This window comes from Eufriesea mexicana, unplaced genomic scaffold (assembly GCF_001483705.2).
Source record: "Eufriesea mexicana isolate 0111107269 unplaced genomic scaffold, ASM148370v2 scaffold4231, whole genome shotgun sequence".
Classification (NCBI taxonomy): Eukaryota; Metazoa; Arthropoda; class Insecta; order Hymenoptera; family Apidae; genus Eufriesea; species Eufriesea mexicana.
The window spans coordinates 331,063-350,310 of record NW_016912235.1 but is presented as its reverse complement, the minus strand read 5'-3'; the positions used below and the strand labels follow the sequence as shown (position 1 = coordinate 350,310).

Below are 19,248 nucleotides of genomic sequence, written 5' to 3'. Positions count from 1 at the left end.
CATACGCGTTTCGGATACCGTCGCGACGTCGCGGATCCTTCCGTGAAATCTGACCGTTTAAATTTCGAAATTTATCTCCACGCGAGGAATAAACGATCGACGACACGCGGAATGGCTCGGCGAGTAACTGCTCGCAGTGAAATACGACTGGTTTTACATAATTCGCTATAAATTTGCAGAGGATTCACGATCGTCGCGACTTCCAGGTGCAATTATAAAATTGAAATCTGCCAGCGAGAATTCGCGAACGCGCGACTCTCGAGTAGCTTGGAATTCGAGTCGTGTCTCGGTCTCGTAAAGACCAAGCATCGAATGGAATTCGGTGGCGATCGGAGATTTTCCCGTCATCGAGGTAGGACGCGACGAGCAATTTATGTCTGGCGAAGTACGATTGGTATTCGCGGTAATTCGCGATGGTTCGCGATGGTTCGCGATGGTTCGCGACAACTGCGATAAATTTCACGTGGACCAAAGTCCGGCGATTTTTCGATCCTCCTGCGCTGCACTGGCGCGCAGAGACACCTGCCGGCCGACGAGGAGGCTTTCGCGAACGCGAGGTAAAATACGACACGCGGCGGGTTTGCATAATTGGCGAGCAGCGCGCGAAGGATGTTCGATTGGCGAGGCTGGCCGAGGAGCGACGATGGACAGAAGCGTGGCAAAGGCGCGAGAAACGCGCAAATGTGGGCCGTGCGACTCTGAGAACTGGAACGTGTGCGTACAGGTGCGAAACCTCGCGTTTCGATCCGCAGCCCCGCGGGTTTTCCCTCGAATCCGGCTGCTTTTAGTCGATCCCCTCTCGGCCTCCGACGCCTCTGGCTTCGCCATCTTTAGCGCGAGCGAGCGAGCTCGATAATTATTTTTAATTGCCGCCACCGATGATATAGCTCTAGAACTGGTCATTCTCCGTCCCGTTCTCTCCACCACGCTCCCAACGCGTCGGATTCCGATAGACGGATATTTACTTCTTCCCGTCGAATCTCTCCGATTGCTTGGCCAACTGCGGATCGACCACCGGATGGCTCTCTCGATCGTCGTGGTCGTGGGAAACTCGGGGATATCGTGGATCGGAGTTATCTCGCTTGCACGCCGCGTGGATGTCGATTTCGTGGAACGCGTGGCCGTTTATCCTTGATCACGGCGCGATTTTAAGGTTGCCTCGCAATTCGTGTCACGTACTCGCGTATGTGTACGCGTATCCGGCGGCTGAAATAGCCCGTGTGCATTCCTAGAACTCGTTGGAACGCGCTCGAAGCGGGTCCTCCGGCTCCGAAGCGTTCTGTACGACCACTCGAGCGGTTGCCGGCGTGAGCTCCTCGCCTCCTCGAACGCTTATCACTCGCGCCGAATGCGCGAGGGGAGAGGTTCATTCACCGGGGGTTCATTCACTGGTGGCCGCGCGAGCGATCCCACGGAGGAGAGATAGCAGCCGCGTGATTAATACTTTACGCGTAACCGTGCATTCTTGGCCGAGTAGTAAAATTACTTAAGAAAGCGTAAAAGCTCGCCGAGGCGATAACTTGGGCGCGGGTGTTGAATGGCGCGCGCGCGCGCGCGCGTGCGGAGCGGCGTTCCATCCAGCGCGGACGGATCGCCTCGAACCTTCTTCTTCTTCTCTCCGTGAAATTCATTCCGGCGAACAGTTTAACTGGAACGAGCTCCACTGACGGAACTCGGCCGCGTAGAAAATCCTTCTTGCCTTCCTGCCACTATCGATTTTCCTCCTTTCTCTGTCCCTTTCTTCCTCTCCTTCCTCTCTCCTTCCTCTCTCCTTCCTCTCTCCTTTTTCCTCTCCTTTTTTGCGCAACTTCGAAACAAACTTGCCGGGACTGGTCGAGAGACGGGGCACAAAGCAACCGTGGAACGAGAGGCCAGAGAGGGGGAAGGAGAGTAGCGAAGGAACGTTGTTGTGTTTCGTGAAAATCGCCGATTAAAACTTTGAGGTCGGCCATTAGCCTTCACCCACATTGCTCAATCGCGAGTACTCGAGACGATTACGGCAAGACGTGTCCGATTGCCGTGCCGCGAGAGGTGTTGCTCGTGGAATTAATTCGTGCTTATTACCGTGATTGCTTAAGCGCCTCGATAATATCGTATTCTCGGCCGCCGCGCCGCCATTTTAACCAACCGAGATCCACGTCGATCCACCGCCGAGCCATCTCGCCCTTCTATTCCTCTTTCTTTCCAATTAAACTATACTTATCGATAACGGGCTTGGTGCGACCGATACTCGCGTCTAGGACCAAGTAACGATACGAAACGAAAGGTGTTGGTACGACACTCGGTGTCCGATTAGTTGTTCCTACAACGCAAGCGTAGAAACTTTGATCCTAGTAGGAATTAACCCTTTGCACTCGAGAGGTGAGCTTCAGTCACCATTTTTATTCTTCTCTAGCCAAAAAGTCGTCGAGTGCAAAGGATTAATTGTTCCTACTCGCAGTGCTTTTCCTCGTGTCACTGGTCACGTTTTTCACACCAAGAACAGTAAACGATTGACAGATCTGATCCTCCTCCGCTGTCATTCCCCTCGAAACGATCCTCTTCGTCGCGAACTCGCGAATAGTTTCCCGCAATAGAAAATCTCCTTCTCGAAAACTTCGAAAACTCGAGTGTCACAATTTACGATAAACGTTGATCGCGTCTCGATCGACGCGAAACTCCGCTAATCTCTCAACGCTGTCACGGATCGCGTTTCGACCACCGGAAGAGACGATTGATATTCGTTTCCGACGTCTCTTCACAAACCGAAATTCAGAAATTCCGCGCTCTCCGTTGCTACCCCTCGTTTACACCTGGATGTAACTTTCATCGCGCGAATCCTCGTAAAAATCAAAAATCCGAGGGAAAATACCCCAAAGTTTGGCATTCTTTGCGTCTCCATGCTTACGTTCACGATCTCCTCGGATATTCGCGAAAATAGCGAGAAATGGAAGAGAAATAAAGGGATGAAACGAGAGCAAACGAGAAGATTGGAAAAAGGGAAACGGTCTTGCGGGCTGACCTTGGCAGCGAGAAAGAAAAAGAGAGCGTTCACGGAATCAAGGAAAATCGAGGCTCGAAAAGCCACTCTCGAGGAAGACACTGACCCAGATACACGTATACACGGGGAAGGTCGCGTGCACACACACACGTACGCACGCACTCACACGCGTCGCGTGAATAACGCTGCGCGCGTTCCGTGTGTGCACGCACCCACGCACAATGGCCGGACACGTGAAACAGAGGGTTAGGTGTTCTCTTCGGCCTGTGACGGAGAGAGCGGCCGATTCGCTCGCCTCTTACCTGCGAGCTACCTGCCAGCGAGTTACCGTTCACGCGCGTTACGCGTCGCGGATTACCAGCGTGCGCGAACGGAATGGATGACGGAGCGGAGGGGCCGTTTGTTAGCCAACGCCAGTTCAAATTGGGCGCATCCGAATCATCTGCTCTTTTCCTAGCTTCTCGACGATTCCTCGAGCATCGCTAACGTTCGCGACGATCGAGGGGAATACGGAAACCGGGGGTACTTATTCGTCGCACGGAATGATAAAGTTCGGGGTCGGATTATATTGTTGCGGCGAGATTGTTTGGGAACTTGCGACTTGGACTCGGCGGTTTCTTGAGCCGTGCATGGCTGAAGTTTCGTTCAGCTTTCGCTGATCTAGGGTGCAGTGTTTTGCTAACCTTCGCGGTAACCGAGGAATCCGAGGGTAATCTCGGTTCCAGCGAATCCGTCTGAATAACTGCTTTCTGGGATTTCCGGTCTCGGAATCGGCGAGAGCCTGAGATTGTCTTTGGCAAATTTTTAAATCTGCATCGTGATCTAATTATGAGAAACTTTGCGTCGTAAGATTGTTTAATTTTCAGTAGCAATTGAACGGTACTTTATTTTCGTGCAGGGTGTAGCGTGGAAGACGAGTTAGACTCGTCATCACGGTACAGGGGGTTAATAATGGCATTCATCGAGGGAGAGAAGGCAATTATGCTAGAGTTGATTATTCGATAGGTTAGATTCGTATTCCACGAAGAAAAATAATCGGAATTTAGAAACAGAATCTTATATTTTAGGTTCGCAACGAGTACGTTGAAATTAACCCTTTGAGTACCGTGAGCGCATAAAGGCACTTAGAAATCTGACACTTGTGATACTAGAGACTCTCTAGGACGTATAGAGACTCTGAAAAGTATTTTCTACTGTCAAATTTTAAGTATGTGCAGTAACAATTTACTGCAGAATACAAGGAAATAAATAATATTGATTTAATATAGTGGATTTAACCCTTTCGCTACTACGGCAGACTATAGTCGCTCTCCATCAGCTGCCACTGAGGTACTACGGGCGACTATAGTCGCTTTCCATGAAATACCGCGTATTGTACATACGACTAGCATCTGCAGCTATTGCACATCGACTATCTATCTCACTCTGGACATGCAGCGTGAGCATTTTGTTTTGCATTATTTGTTTATTACGGACCTCAATACTCAGCAAGCCAAATGCCTCTGACGATCAGTCTCGCGCACCGTGCACAGTTTCGTCTGTGAGATCAGCGTAGCGAAGGGGTTAATATAGCGTTTCGATTATTATTTGAATCCACAACAATTTCTCAGAAATGTACTGTAGGGACCATCATTCACACCCTCGCCGCTAGATGGATTCCGATTTCGAGGTCTTTCTCGCAAGTCCTCGGAAAACCTCTAATTCTTATACATGAAACTTCCCGATCTTCCAATAGTATCCTGGTCAGAGGCAGGCCCTGCTAGAGTAGCCTTACCGATGAGTCCACTAGCAGGCCCGGTACGAAACCATCCCTTCCTTTTCCTTTCGTCCCTTCTATCCTATCATTCGCCACGAAAGATACCTGCGACAAGGGTACGACCGATTTCAACAACCATGGGGGAGGACTCCCTACAGTACACGTAACGAAAAATTTCACCGTTTTCTCCGTGTACATCGCAAATGGATTCCTTCTATATGGTACAATTGGTGCGTTTCAGTCTGTCGTAGTCAAAGGGTTGATGATCAAAGATGATAATTTAGGAGACTCGTTGCAAATTCGAAAATCTGCAAAACAAGAATACGTAGCGATCAAGTTAAGTTCTCACTCTCGCTAATAGATATGGATTCCTACTTGAAGGAGGTTCGAGGACTTGCGAGAAAATGCTCGGTGAAGCCTCGACTTCCCTTAAATAGAAGTTCCTGTGCTACCTAAGTATCCCCGGTCTAAAGCAGGGTCTGCTAGAAGAAAGAGAGTCCATCCTTACTGATGAGTCCACTAGCAGGCCCCGAGACGCATCAGAAACGCATCCCTTCCTTTTCCTGTCGTCCTTCTACCTGCTATCCTATCAATAGCAACGACGACCACGAGGATACCAACTGGCCAGCGCCATAGCAACATCAGCCATCGCGAGGAACAAAGACAACTACCGCACTTAACACTAGAACTATCAACCCAGTCAGAATGACTGGTCCCAGAATTTTCCTTTCTGCAATCATCGAACACGTACACCTGCTTTAAGAATAAAATTGGTATCCACTCATATCAACCCTTTGCGCTCGACGATTTTTTGACTAAAGAGGGGTACGAGTTGAAAAATTTTCTGCTATAAAGCTGATGATATTTTTTCAGCACTGAATAAGAAAACGTATAATAATTAACACGTAGAATTATTTCATTTCGATATCTCGCACACTGTTACATTATTTTAAATTTGATGTATTAACACTTAGCCGATCGCACGCCCCAAAGCGAACTCCACCACGCTCGGGGAACCCGAATAAGGGGTCTTAAAAATTGGTGAATTTTATTATATGTTGTGCTTTATAGAAGCATTCGTCAGTAATTGCGAACAACTCCAAATGGAGGTAGTGTAAGTAATAAACGAAAACGAGAAACGCGTTGCTAAGGTCAAGATGGGAGATCTCCGCGATCGGTCGGACACCGATTTACTTTAAAATGGGGAAATCTCCCCAATCGGTCGACTAAGTGTTAACTAATATCGAGCTTCGAAATTTTACAAAACGATGACTGAATGGCGTCTCTCGAGTGCAGAGGGTTAAGAAAGAACTGTAATCGATATATTCACTCATATTTATAGTATCGCTGAAATTACTATAATCTGTGCAGGTGATAGTTAGGTGTACCCATTAAAGATCGGTAGTTCTAGTGTTAACACTTTACCGGCCGCTCATTTCTCGCCGCTGGTGAATTTCGCGCGGGTCCTACTAGTTGCTGATGGTCATATTTACGCTATTCTTATTATTTAAAAAGGCACTAATATTTGAGACTAACGGGACAAGCATCTGCTTAAAGAATGTCGAGAAAAGACGATCGGAAGAGTTAAAACAGAAGCATAGTGGAACATTGTGCCGCGCTGAGCCAAAGTCACGTCTGCGTGACAGCGGTCGGCAAAGTGTTAATAAACCTCACTCTTGGAGGCAGAATATTGGGAATGGGGTATCTACCAAGGACCAGATATCCTGTTCCTACAAATATTCCTCGGCATCGGCTCTTGGAGTACCCAATTCGATATCGACAAGGTCGACGACCGCACTCGACGCATGTATCGACGTAATACAATATTTGTTACTCGCGTGGCATCTCGAATCCAGCGTTAAACACCGGCCGGGTTATTTGTCCGTACTTAAAGCCCAGTTTTATCGTTAATGTCGGAAAAAGCGAGTAGAAATAAATCATAACAGCGAAATAAAAGTATCGCGTTTACGCGGAGCGAGGTATAAATTTATCGTTCGCAAACAATACGGGGAATCGTATTTACCACATCTCGGGTGCACCTGTAGCCTACTCGGAGCCGCGGAGATCAAGCGGAACGGGAAAACGCGGTTACGCAACGAACGTACGCGGAAAAAGCGGTTTAATCGAAGCTCGTTATAATCATTGCTCACGCGATGATTCTAGGATAGCGGTTCAACGAAGAATTGGCGGGTTAGGTTAGGTTAGGTTATGTTATGTTAGGTTAGGTTAGGTTAGGTTAGGTTAGGTTAGATTAGATCTCGATCGATCGGAAGCGGAAGGCCCGCGCGAAATTGTCGTGAAAGCTCTCTAGCTAGACGAAAGCACGCGCGCCTGGCCGCGGCTACATGTGCGCTGGCGCACGTGTGCGCATTTACATACGGTCCTTTAATAGGCGCGCGCCGATGTGCGTAAGTCGGCCTTTATGTTTATGAATGGAAGAGTAGTGGTGACGGCCGTGCGCTGCACGTACGCGCGTAAAGTTATATCGATGACTCAGCCTGTGTTTCTCGTTGTACTCGCGCGATATATTACGCTCCCCGGGAACGTTGAACCGCCCCCTCACCCTGTCGCGTCTTTATCTCCCTCGCTCTACGTTCCCGACCTCGTTCTCCCATTTTTCCCCTACCCCTCTCTCCCTATCTTCTCCCTCATTCTCCCTCATTCTCCCGCCCTTTTTTTAGAATCTTCGCGTTGGCCATTTCCAGAGAATCGTCTCTCGGAGCGGAGAGACGGGAATGCTTGGAAACTTTCTCAAGTCCCGATCGTCACTCGAGTTTCAACATCCTCGATTTAAATTTTCCCCCCGTCTTCCCCGATCTTCTCTTTTCTACGACCCTCGCTATCCTGTGCCGCCATTATGGTCCCGTGAGCTCGTCTCTCGGAGAAATCGTAACGTATCGACGCTTTCGTAGACTTTTAACGCCTTTTCCTCTATTTTCCTCGACTTTTCGTCGTTACCGTTCGAGAAAATTGCGTTTCCGGACGGAAAAATCGAGATATCCTCGTACTTTTCGAGGTTTACTCGATTTCAACCACTTTCGAAATTCGCGCCCACGGTGCAGCGTTCTCCGTGGAACGGCACGTGGCTGCGGTTAGCGCGAAACACCTCGTCGGCGAAGTTGGGTAACGCCGCGGATGCCCTATCGGGCCGCAAAGTTACGAGAGCAGGTGATTCTCTAATTACTCGGCACGTTGTTCGTAACTGTAACTGTAACAACGTTATTTTAATCCCGTGCATCGACTGGTACAAGCGCACGCTCATCGATGGCGAGCCATGGCGTACACGGTGTTAGTCGGTCACTGGGGCTCCTACTGCGTCCACGTATGTGGGAACCGTGGAAATCGCGGTTGTTACGCAACGCGAAACGAATCGTTTCTGCGTCGCGCGGCTGTTTCGAGTTCTGGTTTCGCGCGCGGTGGTCGAACGGTGTTCGATTTTTCAAAATTTTCCAATTCCAGCGCCAATTCGCCGTCCGTATTTTCCAGCGAAATGTATTCTCGCGGAATCGTGTCCCCGATGGCTTTTTAACTGCCCGTTATAAACATCGTTATAACGTTTTCTCGATTTTTATTCTCCCTTTTGCTCCGCCTCCCCCTCTCTCTCCCCCTGATTCCGCGCCCGCGAAACAATAACGCGCCGAAGCCGCGGGGTGGGGGAATAATTTTTCGCGCGGCGATTAACAACCCCGCGTGGCCAGGTTCGAATTCGCAAATTGCCGTTCAACGGACGTGCAACGGCGGGAATAAAGATATAAATAAAAATAGGAATAAAAATAAAAATAAAAATAGGAATAAAAATAAAAATAGACGAAAAAGCGAAAGAGGAGAGGAAAAAGGGGCGGAAAGAGGCGGCGGCGGGGGCGAACGGATAGAGATTAACGGGACGACCATTTCGAAGACTAATTGCATAAACGCGCGCAAATCGCGGCCCTGGAACACAAACTACTTTCGTTCGTTCTCGGCGACGCGTATATATCTCGGCCGCCACGCATTATCGTATTTTTCGCGTAACGCGTTCATACGGCGCAACCTCGCCGATTCGCATTTGCATATCGTATGAATAATGCATACGCCTCTAACAGTAACAAACGCCGCGAATTACCGCCAAGCACGAATACACTAGACAACTAATACTAATAATAACTAATCCTTCTCCCGTTCGCTTTTCCGCCGATCCCTCCGTCGACGTCGATCTCCGATTAACGCGTTTTTCCATCAATTTATATCATTTTCGAAATCCTTTGCCGCGTATTCGGCGGAGAGAAAAATGGAGAATATCGCGTGAAACTCTTTCCGATTTTTGGAAAGAATTTTTTCGATCGCGTTGGGATTCTCGCGACGTAAACCATGGTGTTTGCATGGATGAGAGTATTCTTCGTTGGTGTTGTGCGAAAAGAGTGTCTGCGAAAGCTTGGTACGAGAAAATAAGAGAAGAAAATGGCGCGAAATTTTTTCCAGTTGAAATTTTCGATCGCGATGCATGTTACACCAGGTCAGGATTCTCGCGTCGATAAGAGATAAGAGATAAGAATTCGTCTAAAATTGGGCCAAACATGAACGCGAGAGGTGTAGTTCGTAGACGAGGTTCAGTGGACACTGATCAAATTCGAAGTTTAGTTTTCGAAGACTTCTTTGTACGTGAATTACGCGTTATTCTTTGTCATGTTCGGATAAAATGGCTCGACGCGTGAGTAACTCTGATGTCGATTATGGCATCGGAACTTAGATCGCAGGATAAAGGGTTAAAAACGAGCGATAATCGATGGAGAAAATCCTAGTCGAGTGGATGTTGGCAGCGTGACGGAATTGGTTAAAAGGCGAGGCAATTAATTAAACGGACGCATCTTTTCTCTGCTCCCGATAGGATCGAACTCGTGACCGCCTCAGCCCCGTCGCGGCACGCCGTTTCAATTAACGCAAATGAGTTAGTTTCGTGATTTGATTAGTCGAGTGGCCGAGTTCGTGCGCCTCTTTGAGATACGCGGGCTCGGTCGCGAAACTCCACCGACAAGATGCCGTTCGCATTGGCAGCGTTCCCTTTCCGATTCCGATTTTTCTACCGATTTTCTATCGATTACCTGTGTTATCTTTTTCGTCGCACGTATCCTAAGCTTCTATGCAAATTTAGCTTCCATACTAATTCGGGATTTTAGTTGACAAAATTTTGGACACACTTGATGAACTCTCGACAACTTGGATCTCCAAATTTTCACGTTTTCGAATTTGAAAATTTTCAAGCTTCTGGTATTAACCCTTTGCACTCGAGAGGTCACCGTTCGTTTTAATGCTACAACTTAAATAATGAACGATGATAATTATATTAAGAACATGGAAATAAAATTATTCCATCCGTTCGTTTCTCACGCAAATTCACGATTTTCTTCTTTTAATTTTAGCATAAAGAGTATCAGTGACTTATAAAAACCTAAGAAGAGCTTCGAATTGCATCTTCGCAACGAAGAAATTTCCGAGTCGAAAGGGTTAAATCTCTGTATTTGAAAATTAATCGATTTTCTGTTTTTTAAATCTCCGAGGTTTCGATTCCTCGGTGTTTCACAGCGCGGAATATTTGCCCAGCGATTCGCTGGGTTTCGCGTTTGCACGTCGAATCTGGCCTCCCCTTCGCCTAATCGAAATCCAGCGCCGAAGGTTCTCGAGAGTGCGAATATCGGGAACGTGTTGGCGAAATTCCGGGGGATTTCTTGCCGTTTCTGGCGTCGCGCGAGAAATTACAGCCCGTTCGCGTAATGCCGTTACGTGACGGTATATAGCGTGCCGATCTCCAACCTCTGGTAATTTGGTTAACGCTGCAAAATTTGGATTATATCCAGACCGCGGTTCACCCCGCACCGACCGAACTGTTGCAGCCGCGATTGCGTTACCGTATCAATTATCGCGAATAAATTGACACGAATCGCGACAAATGGAAAAATCGGCAAACCCGTTTCCCCCCGTTTGGAGGAAAATTTTCCAGGAAAATTCTCACGCGATCCTCGAGTTCTTTCCCCGCGGTCGTTCCCGACGAGATTTATTTATTCGGCGGCTTCGGAAAATCGCGTTTAGGGGGTCGCGTCGTGGCGTTTCATCGCAAATAAATCCATCGGGATGCGTTGCAGACAGAGATCGAAAATCGGGGAGGGAAAGAAGTTGCAAACTTCTGCAAACAACTGCAAACGGATCGTATTTAACCCTTTGGCTACTATGGGCGCTTAGAAATTTTGCGTTTGACACGGAGGGCGCTTAGAAATTTGGCGTTTGTGACACGGAGGGCGCTTAGAAATTTTGCGTTTGTGACACGGAGGGTTCCTATGGGCGCTTACAAATTTTGTGTTAGTGACACGGTGGGCGCCTACGGGCGCTTAGAAATTTTGCGTTTGTAACACAGAGGGTGCTTAGAAATTTTGCGTCTATGACACGGAGGGCGCTTGGAAATTTTGCGTCTATGACACGGAGGGCGCTTGGAAATTTTGCGTCTATGACACGGAGCGTGCTTAGAAATTTGGCGTTTGTGACACGGAGGACGCTTGGAAATTTTGCGTTTGTGACACGGAGGGTTCCTATGGGCGCTTAAAAATTTTCCGTTTGTGACACGGAGGGCGCCTATAAGCGCTCGGCGTAGTTTAGCTTTCTGACTCGGAGGGCGCTTGTTTTCACAAAAATGGCGCACATCGTATCTTAATTCCTACCGTATAGTACGTATCGAAATCCGCCGTAGTCAAGGGGTTAACGCGCGAGCGATGCGAATCGTCTGCCACTAAATTTCCCGCGTATTTATTAGCCATCCTCCGGTGCGTAATATACCAGAGTTATTTATAAGGCGCAGCTATTTATCCGGCCATTCAATTTTCGTCTTCCTCGTTCTTTTCACCGTTGAGCTCTATGCCTGCCTCGCACCGCCGCCATACTGGCGTTCAGGTATAATTACCGTCTCCTTCGAGACCGCTCCGTGTTCTCGTTCTTAATCGCGCCGCGCGTTACCGAAATGGCGTACGCTCTCCGTTTGACCAAAAAATGGCATTAAATTTGTCTCGACTTCCCGTGTGACCACTCGCGCGGCGGAAAAAATTCCTTTGATAAATTCCTGCGGGAGAAAGCAGTGGTCCGCGATACGAATCGAAAGGGGGCGATACGGGAAGAGCAAAGGGGAACGAATTTGTCGGAGAGGAAGACAGATCGAGGCTACGAAAGTGGGATGAAACAGAGCACGGTCGTTACGACGCGGCATTATCGCGCGGAAAATCGTGGAAAATCGGGGAGAATCGGGGGGAATGGCGGAGAGAATATTCCAACGTTGACTGGAAACGGAAACGACGGACGCGGCTGGTAATATTGATTTCGTATTAACTAACGCCGATACAGAGAAACGCTCCGCGGCGTTTTCCGCTTTGTCGCGCGACGTCCAAGCTCCGGCTGACCCTCGACAAATATTACCCTCGCTCTCGTTTCCACTTCCAAATCAATTTACTCGTTCGCGGTATTGCTTTCGTCCGTGGACGTTCGGGAAGAAGCGGAACGGGGGCCGCCATCGCGGTAGACAGCGCGTGCCAGCTAGCGGAATCGCAAACTTTTCTCGCCGGATCTTCTTTTTCGACGCGGATGATAATTTTGAGAGACATCTTCGGGGCAATTTCCTGAGAGGGAATGCCATTTGAATATATTAGCTCGCGGAACAAGGAGAGAGCGAACAGTTGCTAGACTTTCGTCGAATTAATTTCACACCTGTTACGACCGTACGACTATCAAATGTAAATAACGTTTGTTTACTCGTTCCACCAATTACCGTGTTCGTTTAAACAGAGCTTACTCCGTGTCTCGGTGTATTCTCGCGTTCGTACATTTTATCTTATTATTTTTATTATCTGGTATCGATACGTCATCCTCGAATAGATCGACCGACAATTTATATAATATATAATTCGCGTTAACCCTCTATGGGCCCCTGTAACTTTCAAGTTACGTGCCAATGTATGGGTATTTTATTAAATACGGAATTCAACGTTATCGTCTTCATCACTTCAGTTCGCAATTTTTCTTTCGATGTATTTATAATTATTTTTACAATACTTCCCGTGGTTCCATTTTTCAAAATTCTAATTCTTTTTCATTTACCGGTTATTCGATCATGTTAGGTTAGATCCTTTATGGCCCCCTATGACCTTTTTACCCACAAGCTGGCGTGGAGAATTATCTTGTCTATCTATTGCACATTATTTTGGCACAATAGTACAAACGTTAATTCAAACTTTCAATACGTATTCGTTATAATAAAATTGTCAAAAGTGCTGAATTTATTCGTTGATATTTGTTGATTTTGTTACATACAATTCTTATAGTCAAGAAAAATATATATTCGGATCAATAGAGGGTTAATTATTTTTCCGATCGAACTGGATAAAAATAAAAATCTCGGAAATTCTCCGAATTTATTATACTCGATCAATTAGCGTAGCTTACAATAGCGAGATTTGACAACGAGGAATTGCGGGATACGAAATGTACGTTAACGTTTTGCTATCGTTTGATGCCAGAGGGCAAGCGAATGCGTAGTTTGTCTATCCCCTTTCCTCCCCTATAATTGCGTTTCGTTCCTGCCAAGGGGTGCGTCAGTCAGTTGCGTCCTGTGGTATAGGCAGGGAGAGCCACGCGCAAGGGACCAGAGATCGTAAGCAAAGTAGCGAATAAGTATATAGATCCAAATAAACAACTCGTGTATATTTAATAACAAAAATTCGCGACGAGTCAAACCCTCAGCTTTTCGTTCATTCGTCCCGTAGATTACGCGAAATCTCCGCGGAAAGTACTCGCCACACAGCAACGAAAAGATACGAAATATACAAAAGATACTAAAGATACTAGTGCTCTTCCTCCCGGTGATCGAAAGCACCGAAATCTCGATTACCAGGGTGTTCCACCCCAAACCGGCCCCTGCTCGAAGACACAGCGTCACGTGCAATTTCGGCCACACGACGTCGGCGGAATTTTCCCGATATCGTTCGGATATCGACGCAAGTTGCCCCCTAGTTGCGGAAACTTGGTCCGTTCGCATCGCGAACTTGCGAAACGCGATGAAATTAAATATTTGCCCACGGTTGCATACGGCGCGGCGTTCGTATAAATATTTATCAGCAGTAGCTGTTGTAATCCCCCGCGAAATGGATGTCCCGTGAATATGAATGACGATAATCGCGTGCACGCTATCTCTCGGCGCGTTTCGCGTAAACGCGAGCGTCTGTTTCATTCATCGATAATATCGAATACGCGCGCGAAATGCACACAGAGAAAACGCGTGCTCGCGTCAGACTAGGCGTACGAAAATGGAGGGTGCCCCGCGACCACGTCCGAGGTGTGTCTCCGGGATCAAATCGGGGGATCGAAGACGAAAGAAGGGGGGAGAGGGAGGATGGGAAGTTGGAGCGGAAGTGGACGCGCGAAACGGTCGAAAACTGTTGGGTTAATATGCAAATGCCGACGGAGATTTCCTAATGGCCGCGTGTTTGCATCCTAATTGCTCGGTGGGGTGATATAGGAACTGCGGAGACCGTTCGAGCGACGAAATATTAATGGCACCTCGTATTTCTCTGTTTCAGGTGTGATGGGGCCTCGTGGAGCCGGCTTTTACTATGAGCTGAGGCCTCGTAATTAATCGTGAGTACCCCATTTCTCTCGTTCTTCACCCTCGCCCCGAATAAGGTGCCGCGAGTCCGTATCCTAAACTCGTTTACGCCCGGTTCGACGGGGTTCGCGTGGTATCGGAAAATTAATCGCGTTACGAGTGTTTCGTTTTCAAAAATTTCCCGTTCCCGTGTTCGTTAGTCTCTCCGCTGCGAAGTTTCCTCGAGGAACCAGCGATTTTCTCAACGATCGTATCGTTCTTTCTCGTGGATCCGACGAGACTCGACGAACGCGGTGTCGCGCGATATTGGATTCTTAATGGTTCTTGGTTGTCACTCGCATCGCGAAGTACGAGACACAGTCTAGTCGGAGGAAAGATAATTGGCGAGATAATCGAGACGTTTCGCGATCGTTTCGCGATCGTTTCATTACGGGAGGTTCAGCGAGTCGGGAGAGTCAAGGTCCACGGTGCTGCGGATCCAAGTTCACGGGGATCGTGAACGTCCGACTAAGCAACCTTTCTCTTCGCCCTTGAATTATGCGCTTAGCACTGAACCGCGGTGTAATTATCGGTTCAAGAACGCGGCATTGTCCGCGACAACGGCGACCCGCGTCAGCTGATTCGCGGACGAGAGTCTTCTCCGGATTCCTCTTCGATAAACGTAGGTACCAATCCAGCGATCTCTTATGCTCGCCCTGTTCCTCGAGGAGGCGTTCGAATGGCTCGGAATCGGCGCGCGGTAGCCATTACTCTCGCGGTATCTCGCGAAATCTCGCGAAATCTCGCAGGAAATCTCGATCGCGGAAAAACGGCCGACACGCGATGGAAAGAAAGGAGAGGGAAGGAAAAAGGGAAAAAAGGGAGAAAGAATGGAAGAAAAAAGCAAAAGCAAAAGCCGATCCGTTGCTGCATCGTATCCCCCCACTTGTGGTTCCACGTCGAAGGCAGCTCTCGACGAGCCGAATCCGAACGACGTATAGGTGGTTGCGCGCGGAGCGAGCGAAGCCGGTCTCCGCTGGCGCACACACGATCGCTCATAATCGCAGGTAACCCGAGCTACACATCGATGCGCGCACGGAGCCGTGTGGCAGCGTGGCAGAAGCGGCAGAAACGGCTGCTCTCGACGGAACCGGATCGCGCGGGTGTGTACCCGCCGCTGTGTACGCCGCTGTGTACGCCGCTGTGTACGCCGCTATGTACGCTGTGTGTATGCCGCTGTGTGTATGTCGCTGTGTACGCGGCAGCGATAGAGAGGAGAGCGAGAGCGGGCCGCGCACACGGTCGCGTGGAAGCGTACGAAAGTCCCTGTTAGCGACGCTCTATGCCCTATAGCATCCATATAACCGTCGTATTCGTGGCTGTTAGGGGTGCAGGGAGAAAGAGAGAGGAGGAGGAGGAGGAGGAGGAGGAGGGTGGGCGATGGAAAGAGCACGGGAGAGGGTGGCGGAGGCGAACGGAGAAAGATGTAGAGGTCGCGATAGGACGCGGACGAGAGAGACGGAGAGAGACATAGACGGAACGAAGCGTGGAGTAAGAGAGATAGAAGTCGGGGGATGGTTTTGCTCTGGTGGCTCTGTATTGATTGCTACTCCTCCTCCACTTCCACCGCCTCCTGCGACCACATCTCTCGTTCTCTCTTTCTCCCTGGATCTCTCTCCGGTCGCCGTGCTCTCCGAGCGTTGCCTGTATATTTCTCCTTCTACGCGTACCTGTCTCTTTTTTCCCCTTTTTCTCCGCCGCTCCTCGCCCCGCCAGCCGGCGAGCCGCCGTTCACTGCCACCCCTCGTTCCATCTCCGTCACCCTCCTCGCCTCCCCGTTTCTCCGTCCATCCGTCCGTCCGTCGGTCGGTCGGTCGGTCGGTCGGTCGTTCGTTCATTCGTTCTTCGTTCCTTCTACGTACGTACGTACGTTCGTCCGTCCGTTCGTCCGTCTGTCCGTCCATCCGTTCGTTCATCCCTGTCCCCCTGGCCCCCTGGCCGTTCTTGCTGGCCCGGTCTCTCGGTCCCGCACACGAACCAACGCACCTCGTAACGTCGCCTCTGCTACGCGAAACCATCAAGATCCGAGGTCCTCGTTGCCACGTATATCCTCCGGACCGCTCCTCCTGCTCCGACCCGCGGCCCCATCCGCCGCTTCTTCCACCTCGCTCCTCCTCTGCTCTTCCTCTTTCCTGTGCCGAGAACCGGCCAAGTTCGTCTGTAATTGACGCAGATGCGGCAGAGAGAGGAAGAGCGAGAGGGAGGAAGCGGGAGAGAGGGAGGATGCGAGACCGGTGACAGCGGCTTCGACGGCGGAAGCGCAATTCTTTGCGCTCCGCGTGGAAATTGATCGAACCGACTGGATGGATGCTGTAGAGGGGCACGGGAGCTGTCTGCCATCGATACGCGAGATGACTCGTTACCGCGGCTAACGAGAAGAAATTTTCTTTCGCGTTAAGCGCTACGGTTTCGCCGTGTCACGCGCTCCAGCTGGCTTCCACTTTGCCTTTTACCACCGTTAAGTTTCCGTTCCATACGATTTTAGACCATTCTTTTTTCGTAATCTTTGGTTCGTCTAGATTCCTCTCGTCGAGACGCTTCAACTGTCAAAACGAAAATTATCGCTAATTAGCGCGTTTATACGTTCCAATTACTTACGATACGACCACGATCCTGGTCCTTCGAGTTCCGAAAGGCGAAAAATCCGGAAAACCACCGTGATTCCTTCGTCCAGTCGAAATTCCGAATTTGTAAACGCATCGCGAAACCATTCTCCGCATACACGTGTACTTCTGTATGCAAATGAAACCTCGCTACGTTCCCCGACGCCGAAATGAAAGATTCGACGCGGGGCTAAAAATGGCGACGCGTTGCCACCTGACCATTTACCCCGCGTCCTGCTTCCGGGATAGTTTCGCCTCCGAAGGTGTTCCAGTTATCCCCGAGCACTCGAAAATGCAGGATCTCTCGTGTCCTCGATCAACGAACGCTTCCCCGAGCGAAGCTCCTTTCCGGACTGCGTTAAACAACGATTCGAGCGATCGGTGATCGATGGGAAAGCGATATCGTGTCAACACGCGCGACTCGTTCCCCCGTTGCTCGATTTACCTTCGCCCTCTCGGCTCGGTGTTCCTGCACGCGCGTACCTGCACGCGCAGACACTCGAGGGACGAGTGGATCGGCGTTTAACCGCGACAAGACTCGCGGAGAGGAACGGTCATGATTTAACGCGGATGACAGAAGGTAACGTTTCTTGACAGCAGTCACCTCGAAATTGACACCTGTCATCGTCACCTGCATCGATACCATCGCGAAACAATATCGTTCCCCGTTATTGATTGATCGCCACCGGGACCCGGGCTCGAATTTTTTCCCGCTATTATTAGAAACATTTTTCCGCGGTGGCAGTTTCCCGGGGAAAACGCGATCCCGTTGTTCGAAAATCAAACAATGCATGCCGGTTTCCGCGTTTCCTGCGAGAGACCGTGCTCGGATGTTTTCGTACGGAATCGAGTTTCCGTGGAAGAATCCGTGGCCGGATAGTCTACATCTCTTGGTAGACTATCCTCGATCGTCCATTTTGCTCTTCGTCGATCGCAGGATCGCGCTTCTTCTTCTTCTTCTTTCACGCCGAGCGGAAACGAGACGGGCCGCGTCGCTCGCGACGACCAGCGCGGACTTGGCTTTGACAAGGGGTTGAAACGGTGGAAGCAACATGCGGAATCGGTGCAGCGAGGGAGGATTATCGTTGGGAAATATTTAGGAAAATCGCGGATGCGATGGTCGAAGTTTTAACCGGGTTGATTTTTGAAGGAGGACGGGGCGGATAAACAAGCGCGCGGTCTTGATTAAACGCTCGAAATTAATAAATAAAACACAAATCATTATGCAAATAACCGACGATGAAGCTTATCGCGTTACGTCGATCGGTAAATAATTCTCTCTCGTTGTGTCCACGTTACGTATAATATTTCTACGGAAATATAAAATCACTCGCTGGTCCTGGATACACCGGTGTTCGTTACCCGCGCCTCTGTAATTTATCTTCGCGCAACTTTGTGGCGTATAAAAGTTAAAAACTACCATCGCCTGTTCCCGACTTTTTCCCGCTGCCCACGAATTTTTACCATCTTCCAAAACAACCAAATATTACGTCGACGTGATCTGCCGGAAAAAAGGGAAAGGAAAAGAAAGAAAAACCGCTTCATTAGTCCCTTATCTTGGGATTTTTCCTTTTTCAAGCTACAGTGTGCATCGATCGATGTATCAACCTAACCTCTTTGCTCGATTTTCATTTATTTACCTTTTCACGCGTTTACTCGTTTCTCGGAATGAATGGACATTAATCGAGGTCGAAGAAATTAAGCGAGAATATTATCGACGATATCGAGCACGACGCGGTAATAAGTATGATCGTTTGTAAAATTGAACCGATATAAATTTAGCGAATTTTAAGATTCGTGCTCCGCGTTGGCCTCGTCGGGATGAAATTATTATCGCACCTAGATATACCAGCGTGCAATTTGATTATCGAAAATCGGAGGTCTAGAAATATCGGAGCAGTCGGGGCAACTTGTCTCGAATTTTATCATCGAAGTTACCTCGGACAAGATTTACGTTGATCCGTATCAACCCTCGGCTTTTCTGCTTCGTAACGTGTCAACGTGAAACAGCTTCTCGATTACGAGCCCAGTTGGAATAAAACGAGAGACCTCGGACCACGATGGATTAATACGAAAACGTGCTTATACTCGTTTATCCCCCCTACCTGGGATTTTAATCATCATCCTCTTCGTGTACGCGGATCTATCACGGATCGATAACTCCGACGTTAAGTATATTTTCTTATAGGAAGAACGATCATAGATCATCGACCACGTGTGCGGTGCACGGTCAATCACGAAAGGGGTTGAAGTTGTG

At 49.0% G+C, this 19,248-nt stretch overlaps 1 protein-coding gene across 9 annotated transcripts in view; it reads left to right on the top strand.

Annotated features, from left to right (window-relative positions):
• Positions 1-19,248, top strand: part of LOC108551485 (bromodomain adjacent to zinc finger domain protein 2B) — a 160,400-nt gene that overhangs the window by 84,472 nt on the left and 56,680 nt on the right. For all 9 annotated transcript variants that reach the window (XM_017905671.1, XM_017905674.1, XM_017905673.1 and 6 more), the window contains one exon: positions 14,324-14,381. The gene's annotated coding sequence lies outside the window, so the exon portion shown is untranslated. The remainder of the gene's footprint in view (positions 1-14,323; positions 14,382-19,248) is intronic.